The sequence below is a fragment of the Bos taurus genome, chromosome 8 (assembly GCF_002263795.3).
Source record: "Bos taurus isolate L1 Dominette 01449 registration number 42190680 breed Hereford chromosome 8, ARS-UCD2.0, whole genome shotgun sequence".
NCBI lineage: Eukaryota > Metazoa > Chordata > Mammalia > Artiodactyla > Bovidae > Bos > Bos taurus.
In genome coordinates, this window is record NC_037335.1 from 104,968,565 (window position 1) to 104,991,670 (window position 23,106).

The 23,106-nt window shown below is 41.5% G+C and overlaps 1 long non-coding RNA gene across 1 annotated transcript; it reads left to right on the forward strand.

The window, feature by feature from the left end:
• Positions 1–3,438: 3,438 nt before the first annotated feature.
• LOC104969460 (uncharacterized) lies at positions 3,439–5,242 on the forward strand. Its single transcript, XR_808585.4, has 3 exons — positions 3,439–3,782; positions 4,537–4,709; positions 4,807–5,242. It is a non-coding gene; the product is annotated as an uncharacterized lncRNA (long non-coding RNA).
• Positions 5,243–23,106: the final 17,864 nt, after the last annotated feature.

Below are 23,106 nucleotides of genomic sequence, written 5' to 3' on the forward strand. Positions count from 1 at the left end.
TTGTAGTACGTATATATAATGGAATACTACTCAGCCATGAAAAGGAACAGATTTGAGTCAGTTCTAGTGAGGTGGGTGAACCTAGAGACTATTATACAGAGTGAAGTAAGTCAGAAAGAAAAAAAACAAATTTTGTATATTAATGCATATATATACACACACACACACGCACACATATATATATATATATATATATATATATACATAAAATATAGAAAAATGGTACTGATGAAACTATTTGCAGGCCAGAATAGTGACACAGACCTAGAGAACAGGCTTGTGGACACAGCAAAGGAAGGAGAGGGTGGGACGAGGTGAGAAAGTAGTGCTGAAACATATACATGACCGTATGTAAAAGAGATAGACAATGGGAAGTTACTGAATAACCCCAGGAGCTCAGTATGGTGCTCTGTGACAACCTAGAGGGGTAGGATGGGGTAGGGAGTGGGAAGGGAGGTTCAAGAGGGAGGGGACATATGTACATTTATGGCTGATTCGTGTTGCTGTATGGCAGAAACCAATGCAACACTGTAAAGCAATTATCCTGCAATTAAAAGTAAATTTTAAAAGAGTTATGTTTAACTCTCAAATATAAAAGCTATCTAATGGTAGAGCTAAATTTCAAAGCATTGTTTTTGGTTTTCAGCATAGCAACTGAAACACGGTATGAATGCCATACCTGCATTTTCTAACTCTTGACTTCCAACCAATGCAGAGGTGTAGACAGATGAGACATGCAGGAGACCATATCTGAGTGGTTCCTGGGGCAGAGGGATAGAACAGAGACATCTATCCTGGGAGGCAAAAGACAGCCCTTCTGGCTCTTGACTGGAGGGTAATTTGTTTTGCAAAGATCTTGGGCAAGTTGCTTTGTCCTCTGTCAGATTGGAAACAGGTAACAAGTGCCTGTCTGGCATCCAGCCCCCACCTGCAGTCTCTGCATGTCTCTAGATCTGGCATCCAGCCCCCACCTGCAGTCTCTGCATCTCTCTAGATTGGATGGGTGTTTTTGGCTCCCTTGTGTAGGAAGCTTCTTGGATCAGCCATTGAATGTAATTCCTTTGATTTGGTTCTTTCCTATTATAAACACTGCTGCTGCTGCTGCTGTTGCTAAGTTGCTTCAGTCGTGTTCGACTCTGTGCGACCCCATAGACGGCAGCCCACCAGGCTCCTCCGTCCCTGGGATTCTCCAGGCAAGAACACTGAAGTGAGTTGCCATTTCCTCCTCCAATGCATGAAAGTGAAAGTGAAGTGGCTCAGTCGTGTCCAACTCATAGCAACCCCATAGATTGCAGCCTCCCAGGCTCCTCCGTCCATGGGATTTTCCAGGCAAGAGTACTGGAGTGGGGTGCCATTGCCTTCTCTGATTATAAACACTAGAAATGAGAAAAGGTAAAATTTTCTCTAAACATCACCCGGCCCTACCCCTTAATGATCAAATGAGAGACACAGAGGGTCACAAAAGGCTAAACTTTGGCTTCCCAGAGCCACATGTCAGTTTAAAGCAGAGCAGGGCCAGATCCAGGTCCCTGCATCCTGGTCCAGCAAGCTCCATTGCTTCAGCGTGATTAAATCTGACGTCAGACCTCACAGAGAGATGGTGTTTTGTTGTTTTGTTCTGTTATCTCAGTCCAGACCATACAAGTTTTTCCTCCATAATGAAAAATGATCACCCTTCCTAAAGAATAATTGAAATGAAAAAGACAGTGTAATCATGCTGCATCTGCAGCTATTGGCATTTCAAAACACTGAGTGCATAATGAAATAATCCTTAAGGAAATTAGTTATTGTCCAAGCACGCCGCCTGCTTTGACTTCCTCCAGTGCACTCTCACATATATTAACATTGTACCGAAAAACAGTCAAGGTCTTCTTTCTTTGGTCTGCATGACAATGCTCGAAGAGAAATGAGATGCTTTAGTATTATAGAGTGGTGTCATTTAATAGAAGTGTGATGGCCAAAGTCATGGTCATGAGATTCCAGCTTTGCAATTTACTTGGAACTATTTTCCCCTCTGGATGCCTGAGCTTCCTGGCAGACAAGCAGAAGCCCTGCACAATAAAGGGGCATAAGTCATGTTATATCCTCTCAGGTTTGTAAAGAGAGAAGAAAAGCCAATGCAGAGTGGGAAGAAGATGGCTCACCATAGCAAAGGCTTCATGTGCTTCCTCTCATTCATCCTCATGATGATCCTGTGATATAGCCATTATTGTCCATTAATTAAAAATGAAGAAGCTGGGCCTCATGGACATTAAACAGAGAGTTCAAGGTCACTAGTGTGTCAGTAGAAGACCTTGTTGTTGTTGTTCAGCTGCTCAGTTGTGTCTGACTTTTTGTGACCCATGGACTGCCACACACCAGGCTTCCCTGTCCTTCACTATCTTCCAGGCAGTGAAAGTTTGAGTTTCCTCAAACTCATGGCCATTGAGTCAGTGATGCCATGCAGCCATCTCATCCTCTGCCTTCCTCTTTTCCTTCTGCCTTCAATCTTTCCCAGCATCAGGGTCTTTTTCCAATAAGTTGGCTCTTCACATCAGGTGGCCAAAGAATTGGAGCTTCAACTTTAGCATCAGTCTTTCTAATGAAAATTCAGGGTTGATCTCCTTTAGGATCAACTGGTTTGATCTTGCAGTCCAAGGGACTCTCAAAAGCCTTCTCTAGCACCATAATTCTAAAGGATCAATTCTCTGGTGCTCAGACCTCTTTATGGCCCAACTCTCACATCTGTACATGGTTACTGGAAAAACCATAGCTTTGACTATATGGGCCTTTGTTGGCAAAGTGATGTTTCTGCTTCTTAATACATTGTCTGGGTTTGATATAGCTTTCCTTCCAAAGAGCGAGCATCTTTTCATTTCATGGTTGGTTTTGCTATAACTGCAGGACTTTCTGAATTTGAAGACTTTGCTTTATTTTGCTTTTTCATGTTACTTCCAATGAAGAAACAGGTTGTTTATATTTTTATACATGGTAGATCATCTTTTTCACTTTTAATACTCAGTGTCACTTTAGAGACTGACAATGAGATTTTTCTTCCCTTGGATCCTCAGAATGGTGAGCAGGGAATACAGATGGGAAAAACAGAAGACATACTTTTAAGAGAAGAGAGGCCTTCCTAATGGTAAGACGTATGACTTTGATAGATCAGCTTCAGAAACTGCATGTTTTCAAAATAAGTATGATCAGTAAGTCAAGCAATGACCTCACAGAGATATAGGGAAGATCCAAGTCTTAGATAGGACTTCGGGCTAAAGAATCTGTACATTTCTGTGATTTATCATTTGATTTGCAGCACTGGTTAACACAGAAGGTACATTCGATTCCTGTAATTTTAGGTTCCTAAGTTTTGTCCAAATGCATATTTTTGCAAGAAAAGAAAAAGATCCTCGGCAGTGTTATATTATGGCTTTTGGCTGAAATCTCATGCCTAAAATGTGCAACTGAAATATGGCTTTATGGAGGAGCTCCAAGTTTTTCAGAATTATGTACTGTTTGAGAGGGGTCAACCGCAGAACTGCACATCTCTGCAGTGTCCTCAAACACTCTGAATTGCTGAGGTCTGCAAAACCAATTTGGAAACCTTCAGAATGGGAGGTCCTTTTGGCTTTCCGTCCCCAAGCTGCTCTCCAGCAGAATAGGAACCAGGAAACACTACTCACTCACTCAGAGCCACCAGGTTAGAAATTCACTGGCATTAGAAAAAGGAAGGCCCTGGAGAACTATCAATGGTGAAACTCCTCCTTGATGCCCTGAAGCCTCCATAAAACTGCAAAATATTGGAGGTGAGAACTCAGCATTTTTTTTTTTTTTTTTTCAGCCAGAGACACTAAGCTGAGGCTCAGAAACAGGAAGGAAATTGTTTAATAAGACACAGTGACTTTGTTCCAAGATTAGTACTAAATTCTAAGTTGCTTGACTCATTTGGTACTTGAGGAATTGTAGAATTCCAGGATGAGACAGAACTTCAGAGGTCATCATTTCACCACCATTACACCAACTGGATAGTAGTAGGCTTCCAGGGAAAGGGAGTTTCCTGAACAAGTAAGTTTATGAATCAGTGCCTACTATAGTAGAGACCCATAATGTCTTTGTGCAAAGTTCTGAAAAGCCTAGAATAAAAGATTTTTGTTTTGTTTTTATTACAGTATAATTGGAGTATAATTGTTTTACAATGTTGTGTTAGTTTCTGCTATACAACAAAGAGCATCAGCTACTTGTATACGTATATCCCCTCCCTCTTGAACCTCCCTCCCACCCCACCCACCCCTCAGGTCATCACAGAGGCAGAGGTGGTCTCTCTGTGCTATGTAACAACTTCACAACCGCTGTCTGTTTGACACCTAGCAGTGTATATGCGTCGATGCTACTCCCCCAATTCACCCCCCTCTTCCCTTCCCCTTCCTGTGTCCACATGTCTGCTACCTACTTCTGCGTCTTTATGCCTGTCCTGCAAATAGGTTTGTCTGTACCATTTTCAAAAATTCTACATATGAATACATTTGATTTTAATTGTTTCCCTAACTCATTTGACTGCAGAGCCGTTTTCCTCCAGGCCACCTATTGACATACTGGGAAACACTTGGACTTTGCAGAATACGGTTTGGAAATGCTGGCTTGGGCTGTTCTCACTGGATGCTTAGTTCCCCTACCAGCCAGGCTACCCTGTAGTGTCCAGATAGTGTCTACAGCAATGACGCTCTCATCAAACCGTAAGTTTATCAAGCAGATGATCATAATATGTTCCCAGTCCGGTTTCCTGTGCATGAAAACAAGGGCTTGATAATTACACGACTATTGCTCCCACAGGCATCCCTGCCACAGCTTTCAACAATTCCAGTCGTCAGAATGTCAGTCCTAACATTTGGCTCCAATTGACTTGCTGCAAGCCTGGTTCTCCTCAACGGGATCTGTCTATGCAGACGATAGCCTTGCAAAGATTTCAAGATGTTGATCATAACTCTCTTTCTCTCAGAAGCCTGAACTTCTTCTTGTTAACCACTCCCTGGTTCTTTTTCTGTTTCCCACACAGAATGGTTTCAAGTCTCTTCACCATTTTGGCCACTGATTTCAGTTAAAACCACGGGCTTTTATGCTATGAGACAAATTTAAGTTCAAATTTTTAGTTATTATGCTTGGTACAATAGATGCATGATATTCTCAAAACATTTCCGACTTTTGTTAATCTCATTTTTTTGTTTTTACCTAATAAGAGGTATTTATCTCATATCTATCTTATAAAATCAACCCCATAAAGCTATGTTGATAAATAAAGTGCATGTATGACCTACAATATAGTACTCGATATATTTTATTCTTGATACCTTTATTCCCAGAAACACACTGATAGGAATTTACCCCAAAGCAGCATCATTTCAGCCAATCTTGTGAACATTTGGTTAACAAGTAAAAACAGAAGGCAATACTATGGGAGGTGATTGTCCTTCTGTTTCTGACCACTTTCAGAGGGCTGAGTTTCAGTTCTTCCTCGTGTTATCAAGTTACAGTTGACTTCTTCTCTATCTGGTCCTGCTCCCCTCTGTTCTTTACAGGTGTTTCTGAGAGCACTCCTCAATAAACCACCCACATGCAAGTCTCCAGTGACATTCTGCTTTTGAGACTCCATCAATGACACAGAAATTACATGGGATTTGGGAGAAAGGAAGAGTAATTGAGATCTTGATATTTGAAAGAGCAATGAGCTAGGAAGTTTCAAGTCATAAGAGCAATGTGCCATCACTTCATACTCTTGAGGTGGAGAAATCTGAGAATACACGTGTTAACTTGTATGGGAAAGTTACGGTTTGAAGAGAACCTCATTGTTGTAGATACTATCTGGACACTATGTGGTAGCCTGGCTGGTAGAGGAACTAAGTATCCAGTGAGAATAGCCAAAGCCAGCATTTTCAAACTGTATTCTGCAAAGTACAAGTGTTTCCCAGTTACAAGTTACATCTCTGTCACTTGGATTTAACGCAGTTTCTAGCTGGACAGGGAATTCTTTTCTTCTCTTTAAGGATGTACACGTTTTATAAAGTCCTGACCAGTGAGAAGACGTAAGAAACGAGTGAACACTAGTTTAAACCTGTTGGACCAGTCTTATATTTTTTCTTTTAGGTCTCAGTTTCCCAACAACACAATGGAAAAGTTGAACCAGATAATCTCTGAAGGGTTGTGCAGGCTGTCCTTACAATGTTCTCTTTCTTTTCCAGAACTTCATCAATTATTCTCCTATCCCTTGAATAGAATTTTGAGATCCTTTAAGCAATTGACAGGTAATTATAGTGAAACAACCGTGGGGTAATTCCATTGCTTGGTTGTGAAGACATAATCGTAAGAGTGCTAGAAAAAGTGTAGAAGTCCGTGAAGATTTCCCTCTAAGTGGCTAGACATCCAATTAAGTGAACAATACGAAAGGGTAATGGGTAATAGATGAAGTGGCAACGACAGCCCACTCCAGTGCTCTTGCCTGGAGAATCCCAGGGACGGACGAGCCTGGTGGGCCGCCGTCTATGGGGTCGCACAGAGTCGGACACGACTGAAGTGGCTCAGCAGCAGCAGCAGCAGCAGCAGCAGGATGCTATAGTAATGCCATAGAGGGAACTCAGCAATACAAAGAAGTGAAGACAGGTTTCTCAAGAGAAATGTCCTTTAAACTAAGGCTTGAAAAATGAGCCACAACAGATAAAGAGTTTCTATATGAAACACTTGCAAAATCCTAGAGGCTTGTATATACTTGACTAATTTGAGCAACTAAAGAAGGCAACCCTTGTAAAAGGTTCTACATATGCTGAAGATTATGAAAATAAATAATATGTATTTGAAAAAGAAGGGTCATCTTATATTTTGTCACCAAACTTAAATAGTCTGTGCTATAATTTGTATATGTGAATTGGCACATCTGCATAATCTAAGGGTTTCCAAGAACAATAAATTCTTGGGCCTCACCCCAGACCCACTGAATCAGAATCTTTTTGGTTGGGGGTCCAAAAATCTGGGTTTCAATTATTTCCTTGGGTAATTCTTACGTAAACTGGAGTTAAGGTGGAGTTTTGACTCATGTTTACTTAATCCATTCGGATGTGTTCGTGATACATTAGGCTGTATCAATGGCAAGATTTCCTGCAAAATGTATTGGGATGCTTGGTGATGGTTATAACAGGGACAAAGAACTTGTAGCTGTTTCTTACATCAAAATTGACTTTTCCTCAGCCACCCAAGGCAGAGAATGATGCCATCTAGTTGTTTTTTGAGTAAAGTTTCTTGGGCTGTGGATATTTTCAATGCAGAATACACTGTTCTATTTCATTTCAAGGTATTGAACATAGCCTTCTGAGATATCTGATTCAAATTCTGGTATTTGAAGTTGCTTTCATAAAGACACAGAAAATCAAACACCCAGTCTTGAATATTTGATGTTCGGAAGCCTGCCTTTTATCCAGAACTCCAAATCTTCTTGCAGCATCCCTAAAATTTGTGTACAAAACATGAGCTCATTCAGATCTAAAACATAGGTCTCTAGAGAGCATGATGTTTATAGAATTTTGGGATATCAATTATAAGACAAAGACACTTTTCTCTCTGCAACCAGCCAACAATAGCCCTGTTTCTCCATAAATATCACTGGGGAGGTGGGGGTTGGTCAGATAGGATCTGGTTGGTGCTGCCATGTGAAATACCTTTTATGTGTCAGTTTTTAAAGAAATGGGATAATTTAGCCTCACCCTAATATCTTACATTAGCATGCTAAAACCCAGCCCCAGATAAGAAAAACTGCCCTGCATTGCTAAGAGTCATGTTAGCACCTCTTTAGGGCAGTAAAGGAAAAGATAAACGATAATGGTAGGGAAAAAAAACAATTTCCATAGTGCTTTCAGTCATGACTAAAGGCCAGTGTGTGAGGCAAAGACTTATACTGAGAAATCATAACATATAATGCATCATAAACCCAACAACCATCAAGAAGGACAAATGACATGTAAGAAAGAAAACCCTTCCTTGGTAAGACACTTGGTGAGTGCACCTAGGGAATCCTAGGATAATTTAAGCACTAATTTGGTGAATTGAATTTATAACACAGAGCAATCTCCATCTCAAATGCTGTTGTTTTATTTACAGTCTGAACTAATGGCTCCACCACGTTGCTCCTCTGGGTTCATATGGCAATCAAATACTTAGAGGGAAAATAAAGCAGGTTCTAGGACTTCCGATAAGGCTCCCAAAAGACAGAAATTGTGAAGTAAAGAGCTCTAGATAAGAATGTTTCTCTCTACAAAAACTGATTTGGTTCTTCGTAGTTCTTATCCCTGAATTCAGCTCCAGAACTTTTTAGTATAACTATACTCAGTAAGGTGCTCAGAACAACTGAAACATCCCTCATTTGGCAGAGTCTGCTCTCTTGAGAGGGCTTCCCTGGTAGCTCAGTGGTAACGAGACCTCCTACCAATACAGGAGATGTGGGTTTGATCCCTGGGTCGGGAAGATCCCCTAGACAGGAGATGGCAAACCACTCCAGTATTCTTGCCTGAAAAATCCCATGGACAGAGGAGTCTGGTGAGTTACAGTCCATGGGACTGCAAGAGTCAAACACAACTTAGTGACTGAACAACAACTCTCATCAGAAGACAATTTTGGCTTTAAATAACAAATATTTTTCTTCACTATGCATCCATAGGTAATTTATTCTTTTACTTGTCAGCTGGCCTTTTTTAAGAGCAATTAAATATTTGTATTGGTCTTCACCAAATTATATTGGAAGTTTTAAGATGACACTTATCATGACATAAATACCTTGGTTTTCCTTAGAGCATGTAGCATCATGCTTGGGACATAGAGAACTCTAATTCTTCTCATTTTCTTTATGCTAAATCACGTTCCTGGATCACAACCCGTGAAAACCCATCTGAGTTTTGAGGAAAGGTTCCAAAGCACCCACTTAAGCTGGAGTTTTGACTCATGTTTACTTAATGCATTCAGATGTGTTTGTCATGAATTAAGCTGTTAGCAATGGCAAGATTTTATGCAAAGTATATTGGGAGGCTCAATGATGCTTATAAGAGGGACAGAGAACCTGTGGCTGTTCCTGGTCTCAAAACTGACTTTTCTTCACCATCTCTGGCAGTGTATGAAGTCATCTAGTTGCTTTCAGAGTAAAATTTCTCGGGTTGTGAAGTAACTCTGTCTATGGATGTTTTTAATGGAAAAGATTTGACCTGGTAAAGTAGAGAGAGTACCATGGTGTTTCCCAGGGTCGCCTGGAGTCTCATCCCAGCTCTCTACTAACTGCCTGCATGAGCTTAGGAATTTCCTTCCCCTCACTGATCTTTGTTGTATTGATCTGTGTAAAGTTATAAAAACAAGTGATCTCTAAGGTCCTTTCGGAGAAGGCAATGGCAACCCACTCTGGTACTCTTGCCTGGAAAATCCCATGGACGGAGGAGCCTGGTAGGCTGCAGTCCATGGGGTTGTGAAGAGTCTGACACAACTGAGTGACTTCACTTTCACTTTTCACTTCCATGCATTGGAGAAGGAAATGGCAACCCACTCCAGTGTTCTTGCCTGGAGAATCCCGGGGACGGGGGAGCCTGGTGGGCTGCCATCTATGGGGTTGGACACGACTGAAGCGACTTAGCAGCAGCAGCAGCAGCAGCAAGGTCCTTTCAGCTCTAAAGTTTAAAGATCTCTGTCAATTTTGAAGTCACCTATTTTGGGTTTCACCATTTTTACACCTAATTTTGCTGTCTCTTGTGAGGCATAGGAGACTAAGTCTTGTAAATGTAGTGTGGTGGGTGTTTGAATTTCCCACTAATAAAGACTATTCATCAAATTCAGGTTGTATTAATATAGCAACGAGAATAGAAAAATGCTAATTTTAATGCCTCATAATAAAGAATGCTGATGAGCTAATGGAGAGGAAGGTGCACGAATATGAAAGATTTAATATGAGATAGAACAGGCTTGTGACGAATGTGGCATAAATAAAATCAAAGAGCTGGAGGGGTCAGAAAAGGAGATTGCTTCCTCATAGTGGGGGTTGGGGTGGCTTAATGGAAGCATTTTAATTGACACTTGAAAGTCCAAGTAGGAGACCTTCCAGAGTTTTGACTGAGGCATAAAATGTGATGAAGCAGCATGAAGGATATAAACTAGAAGGGAAAGTTAAGGCTGGATTATGAAAGGAAACCCAGGCCAGTTCAGGTCTCTGGAGTTTTTAAAGTAGTAGTTATCAACCCTGGCTGTACATAAAAATCACCTGGGGAACATTTAAAAATTATCTCCACTGGGGCCTCATCTTCAGAAATTTCGTGAATGGTCCATATTGAAGGCCAGGCATCAGTATTTTCATTTTTAACTCTCTAGATAAATGCAGGCATGCAGGCACAGGTAAGAGTCAACCATTGATGTATGGTGGGCCAATGGGAGGTGGAAGACAGGGGAAGGTTATAACTACAGTAGCCTTGTAATGAGTTGGAGAGATTTGTGTCCTCAGGACAATTGATACATGAATTGCTTTTGGGAAGGGAGACCCCTTTTTTTAAAAGACGTCCTTTATAGTGGGGAGTCATCTCTGGTTGACTCCAGGTATCATAAGGAAAAAGGAGTCTACTCTGCATGATTATGGGCTTCCCTTGTGGCTCAGCTGGTAAAGAATCCACCTGCAATGTGGGAGACCTGGGTTCGATCCCTGGTTTGGGAAGATCCCCGGGAGAAGAGAAAAGCTACCCACTTTAGTATTCTGGCCTGGAGAATTCCATGGACTGCATAGTCCATGAGGCCACAAAGAGTCAGACACAACTGAGAGACTTTCACTTTCACTGCATAATTAAGGAGAGAGGAAAACCAGAGAAAAGCTTGGCACTGCTTGGCAGGAAAGTTAGCCTCAAGAGATGGGTGTGACCTAGATAGGGCTGGGGTGAGGAAACCCTTGGGGAAGGAGACCTATCTAATGGGTTTGTTCCAAGTGAAAAGCTGTTGCCATACTACATTTCTCTTTCTCAGTACCTCATAAATCTTCAGCAAAATATCTAAGAAATGAAAAATGCTGGCTGTAGTAGGACTTCTTGTGGAAACTCATGAAAGCCTAGATACTCGTGCTGAGATTTTCATGGTGCAAAGAGCTACTGTGGACAGCTAGCACGTTATATTCTAGGTTAGAGAGCTGTGCAGAGCTAATTGGTATACCTTAGAGAAGGTTCTCAAACATGACTAAGCCACAGAAACTGTGAAGCAACTCATTATAAATGTAGATGCCTGGACTCAATGCCAAACTTTATGTTAAGCTGGGTTTTGATGGTGAGGAACCTGTATTTTTAAGGTTTGTTTTTTTTAAAAAAAACTTTTAATTTTTTTTGAAGTAGAGCCAATTAACAGCGTTGTGATAGTTTCAGGTAGATAGCAAAGGAACTCAGTCATATTTATACATGTATCCCTCAACTGCTGTCTCATCCAGGCTGCCAAATAACATTGAGCAGAGTTCCCCGTGCCATACAGTAGGACTGGTTGATTATCTATTTTATTTTTTTTTAATTTTTTTTCATTTTCTTTTTTTATATAAATTTATTTAATTGGAGGCTAATTACTTTACATTATATTGGTTTTGCCATACATCAAGATGGTAACGGTAACCCTGTATGCGAGACAGCAAAAGAGACACAGATGTATAGAACAGTCTTTTGGACTCTATGGGAGAGGGAGAGGGTGGGATGATTTGGGAGAATGGCATTGAAACATGTATAATATCATATATAAAACGAATTGCCAGCCCAGGTTCGATGCATGATACAGGATGCTCGGGACTGGTGCACTGGGACCAGTGCACAATTTATCCATTTTAAATATACTGGAGTGTTTATGTCTATCTCAAACTCCTTAACTATCCCTTCCTCCCATTTCCCCCACTAGCATAGGAACCTGTGTTTTTAATCAGTTCCAAAGACTGAAACTGTGTCAGAGGTCCTGAGTTTGGGCAAGACTTAAATGGAATATACGAGAGTGGGAAGATCTGGAGACAGGGAGGAAGAGAGACAGCTAGAACTGAGAAGTTCTTATCATAGTTTGAGAAAGAGGAAAAAAGGCCTTTGATTTAGATAATTCTAGAGGGTTTATATGAAGAAAATAAGATAGTTAAAATAACTGCAGGTCATATGAAATAAATATTTCCATGTGTCTAGGCCTGGCCAAAGACATCACAAAGCATCTTTTTTTTTCTTTTCTATTTCTGCTATCCCCTGGGACAGATCGCTCTGGGCCTCACAGAGTTATGAATCAGAGTGTTCTGACATATGCAGCTAATAGAACATGCATTAGTCTTAAAATTAGGAGCTCTGTTCTGAGTGTCCATGATTTCATTCTTTATTCCAAGAATATTAGCCTCTCCTAATATAGAAGAGATGTGAAATTTTCATACACGTTTCACTGACTATCTTACAATGGATTCACCACTCATTTAGTCTTTTCTTCACCAATTCTACTCTGACTACCCAGGAGACAGATCACAGGAATGATTCCCTACTAGCTTGATTTCAGAATTACTAAGGCTATCAATCACAGTGTCTTTGAGTGAGGAATTTTCATTTTAGGGTGTATATATCTTCTGCAATTAAACAAGAATGACTGTGTGTGTGTGTGTGAGTTCCTCTAGCACTAGGGAGGGCATCCATAAGACTTTCCAAGAAGACCACAACCCATTTATTATCAAGTGTCCCTGGTGTATAAGAAAAGTGAAAGTTGCTCAGCCATATCTGACTCTTTGTGACCCCATGGACGGTAGCTCACCAGGCTCCTCTGTACATGGAACTCTCCGGGCCAGAAAACTGGAGTGGGTAGCTGTTCCCTTCTCCATGGCACCTTCCCAACCCAGGGATCAAACCCAGGTCTCCAGCATTGAAGGCAGGTTCTTTACCAGCTGAGCCCCCAGGGAAGCCCAGTATACAAGAAAGAACACTGCTAAATTTAGTACTGGCCCTGACATGTGCATGAGCGTGACTTTGCAGGAGGTCATCACTCCAAGTCTCGTTTTCCTTCCACTCTACACAGGGATATGAATTCAAATTATCCAATGCATTTAAATATGTCAATTAGAAAGCAATAGAATACAGGGGTTCTTGTAACCCCATAAGCAATCTTATGTACACAGAGATGGAGCACCACAGCTAGATCCACCACAGATTCCATTAAAAAAAAAAAGCCACGAATGAAATAATGATCTTTGTAACTGAAGAATTGTGTTCATATATATTAAAGTATCATGCTATCTAATTCACTTAACATCAGGATTACCATGAGTATAAATGTAAGACTTGCTTCCTTGGTGGCTCAGACAGTAAAGAATGTGCCCGCCATGCTGGAGACCTGGGTTCATTCACTGGGTTGGGAAGATCCTCTGGAGAAGGGAATGGCAATCCACTGCAGTATTCTGGCCTGGAGAATCCCCATGGACAGAGGAGTCTGGGGGGCTGCAGTCCATGGGGTTGCAAAGAGTTGGACATGACTGAGCCGCTAAGCACAAATGTAAAACTAACGATAGTGATGAGAGCGACTCTTGTTTATTGAGTGCTTACCATGTATTGGAGAAGGCAATGGCAGCCCACTCCAGTGCTCTTGCCTGGAAAATCCCATGGATGCAGGAGCCTGGTGGGCTGCAGTCCATGGGGCCACTGGAAGTTGGACATGACTGAGCGACTTCACTTTCACTTTTCACTTTCACGCATTGGAGAAGGAAATGGCAACCCACTCCAGTGCTCTTGCCTGGAGAATCCCAAGGACGGGGGAGCCTGATGGGCTGCCGTCTATGGGGTCACACAGAGTCGGACACGACTGAAGCAGCAGGACCATGTATAGGCACAGTTTTATTGAAGCCCACAATCTTATTAGGTGAGTATACTTATATCCATCATAGGAATGAAGAAGGAAACCTGAAAGGGTTGAGTGAGTAAATGAAGGTCAGAGTTAGGGCCAGAGTCAGGGTTAGCAAGTGGGGTAAAGAAGTTTGCATGAAAGCTGCTCTCACTTACCTTCAAAGACAGCCAAAGGGAAGGGAAGTTGATTTTCTTCTGTGTGACTCCGTAGAGTAGCAGAACCATGATCAGGAGTGGCCGTGCTACGAGGCTATGACTGTCCAGCTTTATTCAATGCAGAAATATTCAATGCAGGGCAGGAATAGAGACACAGACATAGAGAATGGAAGAGCGGACACGGGGTGGGGTAGGGAGAGGGTGTAGGGGAAGAAGAGGATGGGACGAATTGAGAGGGTGACATATATACACCACCATGTGTAAAACAGATAGCTAGTGGGAACCTGCTGTATAGCACGGGGAGCTCAGCTCAGTGCTCTGTGATGACCTAGAGGGGTCTCTCGTCTAGAATATTGTAGACAAGGCTCCTGAACCGGATGGAGGGATTAGGGTGGCCCTTTGTAGGGGTCTCTTCCCAAACTTGGAGCTTGTATTTTCATGATAAAAACGATCTGTTTCCTTGGTGATCACTGTAAACTCCTCAGGGAGAAAATGGAATTGACAGGGACATTTGCCCCTTTGACTCAGATTTGATAGTTTGCCTTAAACAAAACCACAACCTGATTCCGTCTCAGCTCCTTCCTGAGATACAGGGTTGCTGTAATATCTGTTGCTGATTTCAGAAACAGATGATGTTAGCATATGCCCCAGATTCCTTGGGAGGCTCACCTGAAAGGTGGTTTTGCTATTGACATTTTCATAGCTAGGAAGAGGCTAGCCCACTCATTTGTGAACTTACAGATGGCATAATGACCCTTTCCCACGAAAGGCTGGGAGACTTGAATGAGATATTGTATGTAAAACGGCTAGACACACTGTCTGGCACTTAGTAAGTCTTCAGTAAATATTGCTTGAGTCAAGTTCAGTTCTAGTAGGCATAGAGATGTGCTCTCCCTGTCCCCTTTTAAGGAAGGTCAGGCTACCCAGGGACCGTTGATGGCTCTGGCAGAGAGCGTGCTACTGCTAGCAACCCCAAACCCATCTTGACTGCAGAGAACTGCCTCACGGGAAGTGCACCCTCCTGGGAGAGTCTACACCCAGAGACCGAGCCAGGCGAGTATTTCGTCTTCCTGTTTTTGTCTAATGTGAGACACTCAGACAAGCTCCTCTCTGGCCTGGTGGAGACTTCTCCCTCTCTCAGTCCCACACTTCACACCTTCCTCCTCCTTTCACAGGCATTGATCCCCAAGAAGCACCTTTTGTTCTAAACTCCACCTCAGTGTCTGCCCAGAGAACCCGACCTGTAACACCTGCCCACACCCCACAGACTTAGGTGTTAATTGAGAAGATCCTCCTCATTCCAGCTTCCTGGAAGGTGTCACAGGATTTGTACAAAAATATAAATCTCTTGCATTTTTAGGGTATTTCTTGGATATTTGTTGGGTAATTCTTGGGTATTTCTTTTTTGGGTATTTCTTGGGTAATTCCTGGGTATTTCTTTGGGTAATTCTTGGGTATTTCTCTAGCCTTTGGTTGCCTTTGGTCTTCAGCAGGACAGCTGGGGCCACACGCCTGTAAGGGTCCTCTCAGTGCTGACCCTGCAGGAGGTTTTATTTCCTCCATTCATATTCTCATCACACCCACTGGAAAACTTCCTTGGGGTCATATTTTCTATCTTGTGTTCTCAGGGCATGCTGTGTCCACAGCAGAAAACCCTTCCACTGCATTGTCATTTGGCTTTCATGCAGCTGTCTTCTTTACCGGATGGAAACCTTTGGATTAAAGACGCTATCTTTCATCTTAAAGTCACCTGTGGCATCCACTGCTGAGTCAGGAGCCACAAAGGTATTTGATAAATGGATGCTCAATAAATGAACCCGTGCAGACATTCTCTGGGTTACTCTGACTGAGGAATACATGAATGGCACTCCATAACTCTCTTTCCAATTGTCCTCTCTTTGGGTAAACCATATCCTACTTCATGAAGATCAACTTGTTTTCAAATTGCCGCAGGATACAAACGTGTCTAAGTAACTGGTTCAGAAAATGACGACATGGCACTGTATTTTAATCAACTGTCAAAATCAGGTTGTTCAATTCGCCAGCACATCATCCCTTCCCAACCAAACGTATCTTGCTTAAAATGAAATTGCTTTGTATTGATTTATTTTGTTTCCATGTAAGAAAGTAAGGATGACAGCTACCAAAAGACAAAAGGGCAAAGGGTGATGAAGTGATTGGCATGAGACAGACTGAAAGGGTGCAGGAAAATCTGGGAAGGGCAAGCAAATTATACATGCCAGGCATTGTTTTAAGCTCTTATTTAAGCTCTATATTTAATTTAATCATTGTATTTAGCAGACAAGAATGCTGGGGCACAAATTGGTTAATGATTTGCCATGAATCCTGTAAGAGAGGTCACAAAAGTAGAAATAGAAACTCAGACATTTCATCTCCACTGAATGGAGCTGTCTGAACAAATAAATGGAAATGAAGACCTCAGAGGTATGTTCTATGCAAATTGTTCACAGAGTGGGAAAGGGGGAAGGAGAAAGAGAGAGGACAAGAGAATTACCAGTAATTGCTAAATAAAATAGTACTTATCTTACTTAAATGTAGAATCAAAAAAAAAAAAAAAGTCAAACTCATAGCAGAGTAGAACAGTGAATACCAGAGTCTAGGGGATGGGGGGAAGAGGAGATATTAATCAAAGGGTACAAACTTGCAGTTATAAGATGAGTACATTCTAATGCACAGCCTGGTGACTACAACCGATAACCGTGTATATTTGAAATTTGCTAAGACAGTAAATCACAAGTGTTCTTCCCATTTCCCACCACCAAAAATGGTGGCTATGGGGGATAAAGGCTATGGTAATTTCTTTGTGGTAATCATTTTACCATGCACACATACATCAAAACATCACACTGTATACCTTAAATATGTACAACTTTTATTTGTCAAAAATAGATCCAGGGACTTGCCTGGAAGTCCAGTGGTTAAGACTTTGCTTCCAGTAAAGGAAGTGTGGGTTTGATCCCTGATGGGAAAACTAAGATCCCATATGCCTCATGGCCAAAAAACCAAAACATAAAACAGAACAAATGCCGTAACAGATTCAACGAAGACTTAAAAATGGTCCACATTAAAAAAAAAAATGTTAAAAATAAATAAACAGAAGCTCTAAAAATATTTCCTGAGTAGAAAGCAATGGTCTAAAGAAGAGGACATATATAATTGCAAAGCATGTTTCCTGCCCACAAAGAACTTCAATAGATAGTTGGGAAGACAAGACATCAGTGCATTAAAAATAGAACTAAATGGAATACTACTCAGCCATAAAATGGAATGCATTTGACTCAGTGCTAATAAGGTGGATGACCCTCGAGCATATTATACACAGTGAAGTAAGTCAGAGGAGAAAAACAAATGTCATATCATATATAGCACACACATATGGAATCTAGAAAGATGGCACAGGGAAGCAATGGAGACACAGAGAACCGACCTGTGGATGCAGCGGGGGAAGGAGAGGGTGGGGCAAATTGAGAGAGCGGCATGGAAACATAGATGTTACCAGATGCAAAATCAGATAACCAGTGGAAATTCACTGTATGATACCGGGAGCAGAAATCCAGAGCTCTGTGACGACCCACAGGGTGGGGTGGTGGGAGGTGGGAGGGGACTCAAGAGGAAGGGGACACGTGTATGCCTGCCGCTGATTCACGCTGATGTGTGGCAGAAAGCAACATGACATTGTAAAGCAGTGATCCTCAGATTAAAAGTAAATACATTTGAATTTAAAAAAAGAGAGAGAGATCTGGCTACCCAGGGCAATGAGGCAGGGATGTTCCATCGCCTTCACAGTAAGTTCAGAGTTGAGATTGTTTCCAGTAGGGCAGTCAAGATCGACTGGAAGGAAGACGTGTCTTCACTCCCAATTCATCTGGCTGTGAAAGTGAGTGATGTCTTATTTCTTCCACTTCTCTCTGATCCCTCCTTTCAGGGTCTCCTCACACTCACTCCAGAGTTATCAGAGGGGGCCTCATGAAAACAGAGGTCAGGACTTCCCCGGTGGTCCAGAGGTTAAGAATTCACCTTCCAATGCAGGGGACACAGGTTCAATCCCTGGTCTGGGAAGATTCCACATGCTGTGGGATGACTAAGCCCTTGCCCCACAACAACTGAAGCCCTTGCTCCTAGAGACCGCGAACCACAACTTCTGAAGCCTGTGTGCTCTGGAGCCCAGGCTCGGAGACAAGAGAAGCCACGGCAGTGAGAAGCCCACACACTGCAAAAAGGGTAGCCCTGCTCGCCACAGCTGGAAAAGGTGCTTGAGCTGCAACGAAGACCCAGCACAGCCAAAAATACATAAATAAATAAATAAAGCGAACTGTTTAAAAACAGAAAACAGAGGCTGTACTATGTTCTCCTCCCCCAGCACTTCAGTGGCTCCCTGTCCCCCCAAGGATAAAGGACCTTGCTCTACATTGCCATGAGTTCTTTACATGTCAACCTACTACTAACTGAATTACTACTAATCCACCCTAAGAAAGAAGGAAAGGAAATCAGGTTTTCAGAAATCAGCCCTATGGCCAGAGAGGTTGCCCCATTTCAAGGAGTCCTGTGGGCCTTGCCCGGAAAATTATCCACATTTTTTTTTTTTTTTTTTAGTTTACTTTCAATTATGAATTGATTTGCAGACATAGAATTTGCCTATAACCACCTCCAGCTGTGTACCTTGAGTATTTTCAAAGAGAGAAAATATAAGATGATATGGAAGAATCAAAGAAATGTCTCCATTAAAAAAAAAAACAAAACACTACTCATTTCAAACATGGTCCCTAACCAGAAGAAAGGCTTTTGCTGAAAATGCCAGGACTCAAAAACACAAGGCTGCTTTAAAGTGGGAAGCTGTTCTGGTGAAAACGCATAGAAAAGGCAGTCCTCTGTGAAGATTTTGCATCTGGGTGTGTGATACAGACATGCAGGTCTGATTTCCTTTGCAGAGAAGGAATGTAACATTGTGACGTTTTTGAAATTCTAAACCTGAGAACAGAGGTCAGGGGGAGTCATTAGAGTGAGCACAAATGCCAAGGTATGCTTTATGAATGCTAAAGCTGGAAAGATCACTTTTAAGGACGTGCACAGGTTTCCCTCCTGGCCACCCCTGCATCCGGCCCCTTTTAAAGGGTCTCTCTTGGAAAATAAAGTCGGGGATTTTGGTTTTTTTCTGAAAGGACCCACAAAGCAAGAACAGATGTGACACGAGTAACCTCTACTTTGTGCATACCTCAGAGAAAAACGACGCGGACTAGCGCCGGGGATCTGGCCGCTGGCCAGGGAGAAGGACAATTGGAGTGTAGGCCTCTAAGGACAGGGCTCGCGTCAGCTCGCTCCTCTCACCTCGCGCAGGGAGTGCAGGTGGGAGAAGGGGCTGCGTCCCCGCGTTGCGAGCAGAGACGAAGGATTGGCAGAACGCTGCTGCGTCCCTCCCTCTTCCCACCTCAGCATGCCCCGCTGCTTTAGCTGACGCCTTTAAGTGCCTGGAAGATGGGACCTGACGCCGTGCTGGTGGCTTGGGTACCAGATAATGAGACCCAGAGTTAGACTGCTGACTCTGCCACCTACTAACTACGCAATTTCTAAATATATATATATATATATGTTTATGCTTTCTACGCCACCTTCTTTATTAACAACACAAGGATAATAACACGGTCTACTTCACCAAGTTTGTTTTGAGAATTTGACAGGAAGTAAATTAGGAACAGGGACTCCCCTAGTGGCTCAGAGGTAAAGAATCTGCATGCCAGTGCAGGAGATGTGGGTTTGGTCCCTGGGTCAGGAAGATCCCTTGGAGAAGAAAATGACAATCCACTTCAGTATTCTTGCCTGGGTAATGCCAGAGCCAGAGGGGCCTGGAGGGCTACAGTCCATGGGGCTGGAGGAATTGGACGCGACTCAGGGACTAAACAACAGCAACAAATGAGGAGCACGTCCAGCGATGGCCAACACACAGCTAGTTTTCCACTGCTGTTGTTTGTTTAAGGATTAAGAATCGCTTTCCATGACATTTTGTATTTATTTGGGTACATCTCTTGTTTTCCCCTCGCCAAAAGGGAAGACCCTCAAGTGTGGGAAAACATGTCAGTTCATTTTAATATTGCACTATCTGAACTCAGCGTCCGTGGCGTGCTGCTACATGCTTGACAACAGGCTCTCTGAAGAGGAAGCTGGGATCTGTCCTGTTTGCCAATTTCTGTGGTGTAAATGCTCCCACCATGGTCATTTTCAAAATATCAACAGGACATCAGCTGACTCACAAGATTCCTGAAAATTTAGCAATGGCCTCTTGTAGGGCAATGCAAGCCAGCATCAATACTCTGCTAAATGTATGCACGAGAGAGATGAGAAAGAATAAACATGTCAACAAACAAATTTAGAAATTACTGATTCCCAGATTCTCAATGATATGAATGAGTATGCAACCATTTATTTGCCCCCCCCAGCTTTATTGAGGCAAAATTGACAAAAATTATGTGAATTTAAGGTGCACAACATGTTTTGATAAACCTATACAGAACCTGGGCCCCCTGCAGTGAAAGCATGGCATCCTTGGAGTGCCAAGGAAGTCCAGAACAAATTTATTTTAAAACTGGAAGTTTGTACTCAGTGACCAACTTCTTTCCATTTTTCCCACCACCTGGAACTATCATTCTCCTCTGTGTTTCTATGACTTCAACCTTTTTTTTTTAGATTCCACATACAAGTGAGATCATACAGTATTTATCTTTCATATCTGACTTATTTAACTTAACATAATGTCCTCTAGGTTCATCCACGTTGTCACAAGTATTAGGACTTGCTTTTCTATGGATGAATAATGTATTTAACTCACAGTTACTTTATCCATTCACTTATCAGCAGACAATTCAATTGTTTCTCTGTCATGGTTATTGTGAATAATGCTGCGATGATGGGAATATAGATCTCTCTTTTCTACCATTAACTAGGTTTTGATAATCTTGTCTATCATCTTAAGAGAGGCCTCTGGCCAGAAGAAATCTTTACTAAAGATTTCTGCAGAACATGGGTCCTTTGTGCTGCTTCTCCAAAAGAATGTGCTGTGCTTTGCTGCTCAGTCATGTCCGACTCTTTCCAACCCTTTAGACTGTGGTCTGCAAGGCTCCTCTGTCCGTGGGATTTTTCATGAAAGTATACTGGAGTGGGTTTCCATTTCCTACTCCAGGGGATCCTCCCAACCCAGGGATCAAATCCAAGTCTCCTGTGTTTCCTGCACTGAAGGCAGATTCTTTACCACTGGCCATGGATGCTGTCACACATCACGTGTTTCTTGTGAACACTCATAATACACATGCATATGTTACAGACAGTAGTCTTACAGTAAAGAAACCCATTTCTACACTGTAATGTAAATGTGAAGAAACATTTCCTAAATATATTTGATCACTAAATCTAGTTTGCCTCAGTAAACAGTAACATAATAAGGAGTTAATATCTCTGCAAAACACTATCAGGACTACTTTTTATACTTATATAGAAAAAAGTAAATGTCCTTAGTAATTTTTGGAGAATATTTTTTTTTAAACTTGGAACAAAATACATCATGGATATTCATCAAAAGAAAGAATATATTAATAAAAAGTAATAGCCACTCTGTGCTGAGGACTGTTAATGTATAAATCTGCAAAGTAGATAAAATTACCCCATTGTACAGATGATAAGATGGAGACTCAAGAAATTTAATTAATTTACTTACTGTCATACTTTTGAACAGAATTCAGATCCAGCTCTTTGTGGCTGCAAAACCAACATTTTTCTTGTGATGTCACGTCAACATTAGACATGTGATGTCATTATGAAATTATGACTGTTAGTTTATGGTTAACCTTCACTGTTCTAGCCAATTTCAGTAATGTTTTCTTCATTTTATTTTCCTTTTCTTCACAATAATTATTGCAAACTTTCTACATTTTGCCTGCCACCCTACTTGTAGAAGTTTATTTCACTTCCTCTTAACCAATGTTATAAAAACATTAGAAATAAGTGTCCTCAATTGTTTGCAACCTAACCTGTATGTTTAGCTTTATGTGTACCCATCTCCCCATCTTTGTTCTATTCATCTCAAGAAATAAAGAGAGGAAAAGAAAAGAAAATCTCTACATCTGTGCTACATAACACTTGACTTCTCAAATTCCTTTTTTGTACCTATGCCTATCTCATTCTCTACCCTTCCCTCCCCAGTGGATTTTTTCAACATTTTTAACATGTTCAGTTCTCTCCCTACAAGCAGTCTAGAGCAACTCTTTCTCCTCCTTTCCTACCTGCATATCTTCCAGTTTACTTTTCTCTCTCCTTAGCCAAGCTTCTTGAAAATCTTGTCTACTTATCTCCACTTCTCACTTTCCAAACCTCTTCAATTAAGCATCTCCCCCTTTTCCCTTGAAACTTTTTCAACAAGATCATCAGTGAGCTCTTAGTTGCTGAATCTTTGGGTACTTTTTGATTCTTTATTTAATCAACCATCCCTTTCCTCTTGCAAAATGCTATTTCTTTTCCATCGTTACAACTCGGTTGACTTGGTTTCTTCCTGCTTCTCTAGTGACTTTGTCTCAAACTCCCCTAGAGGTTTCTCTTCCTCTAGCTGTCTTCTAAATGCTACTTTTTCTCAGAGAAGTCCAGGCTCATATTCCTTCTCAATAGTCATACTCTTTTTGAGTCATCTCACCCACTCTTGTGGATCCAATTTCACCCTGTTATGCTTATCATTTTAGGTTTACCTGCAATATAGAAGAACTGCTGGCTCAAAAGTACATCCAATTCTTATAAGAAATTTCAACTTGAATGACTTATACATATGTCTAAATTGAAATTATTGATATTCTCCTGTCTCAATATGCTTTACTACATATATTCCCTTTTGAAAGTAACTTGCACTCAGACTTTAAGGCAAATGAATGAATGAATGAACAGTAATCCTCATTTTTTCTGTCTTATTTCAGACCTAATCCATCAACAATTCCCTTTGAATTGTTTCTACCTAACACTTCTAAAATTAATCCATTTTTATCTCATACATGATAAACATGCTACATTTTTTTTCTTGGGGGTCAATAGCACCCTTTTATCTGAA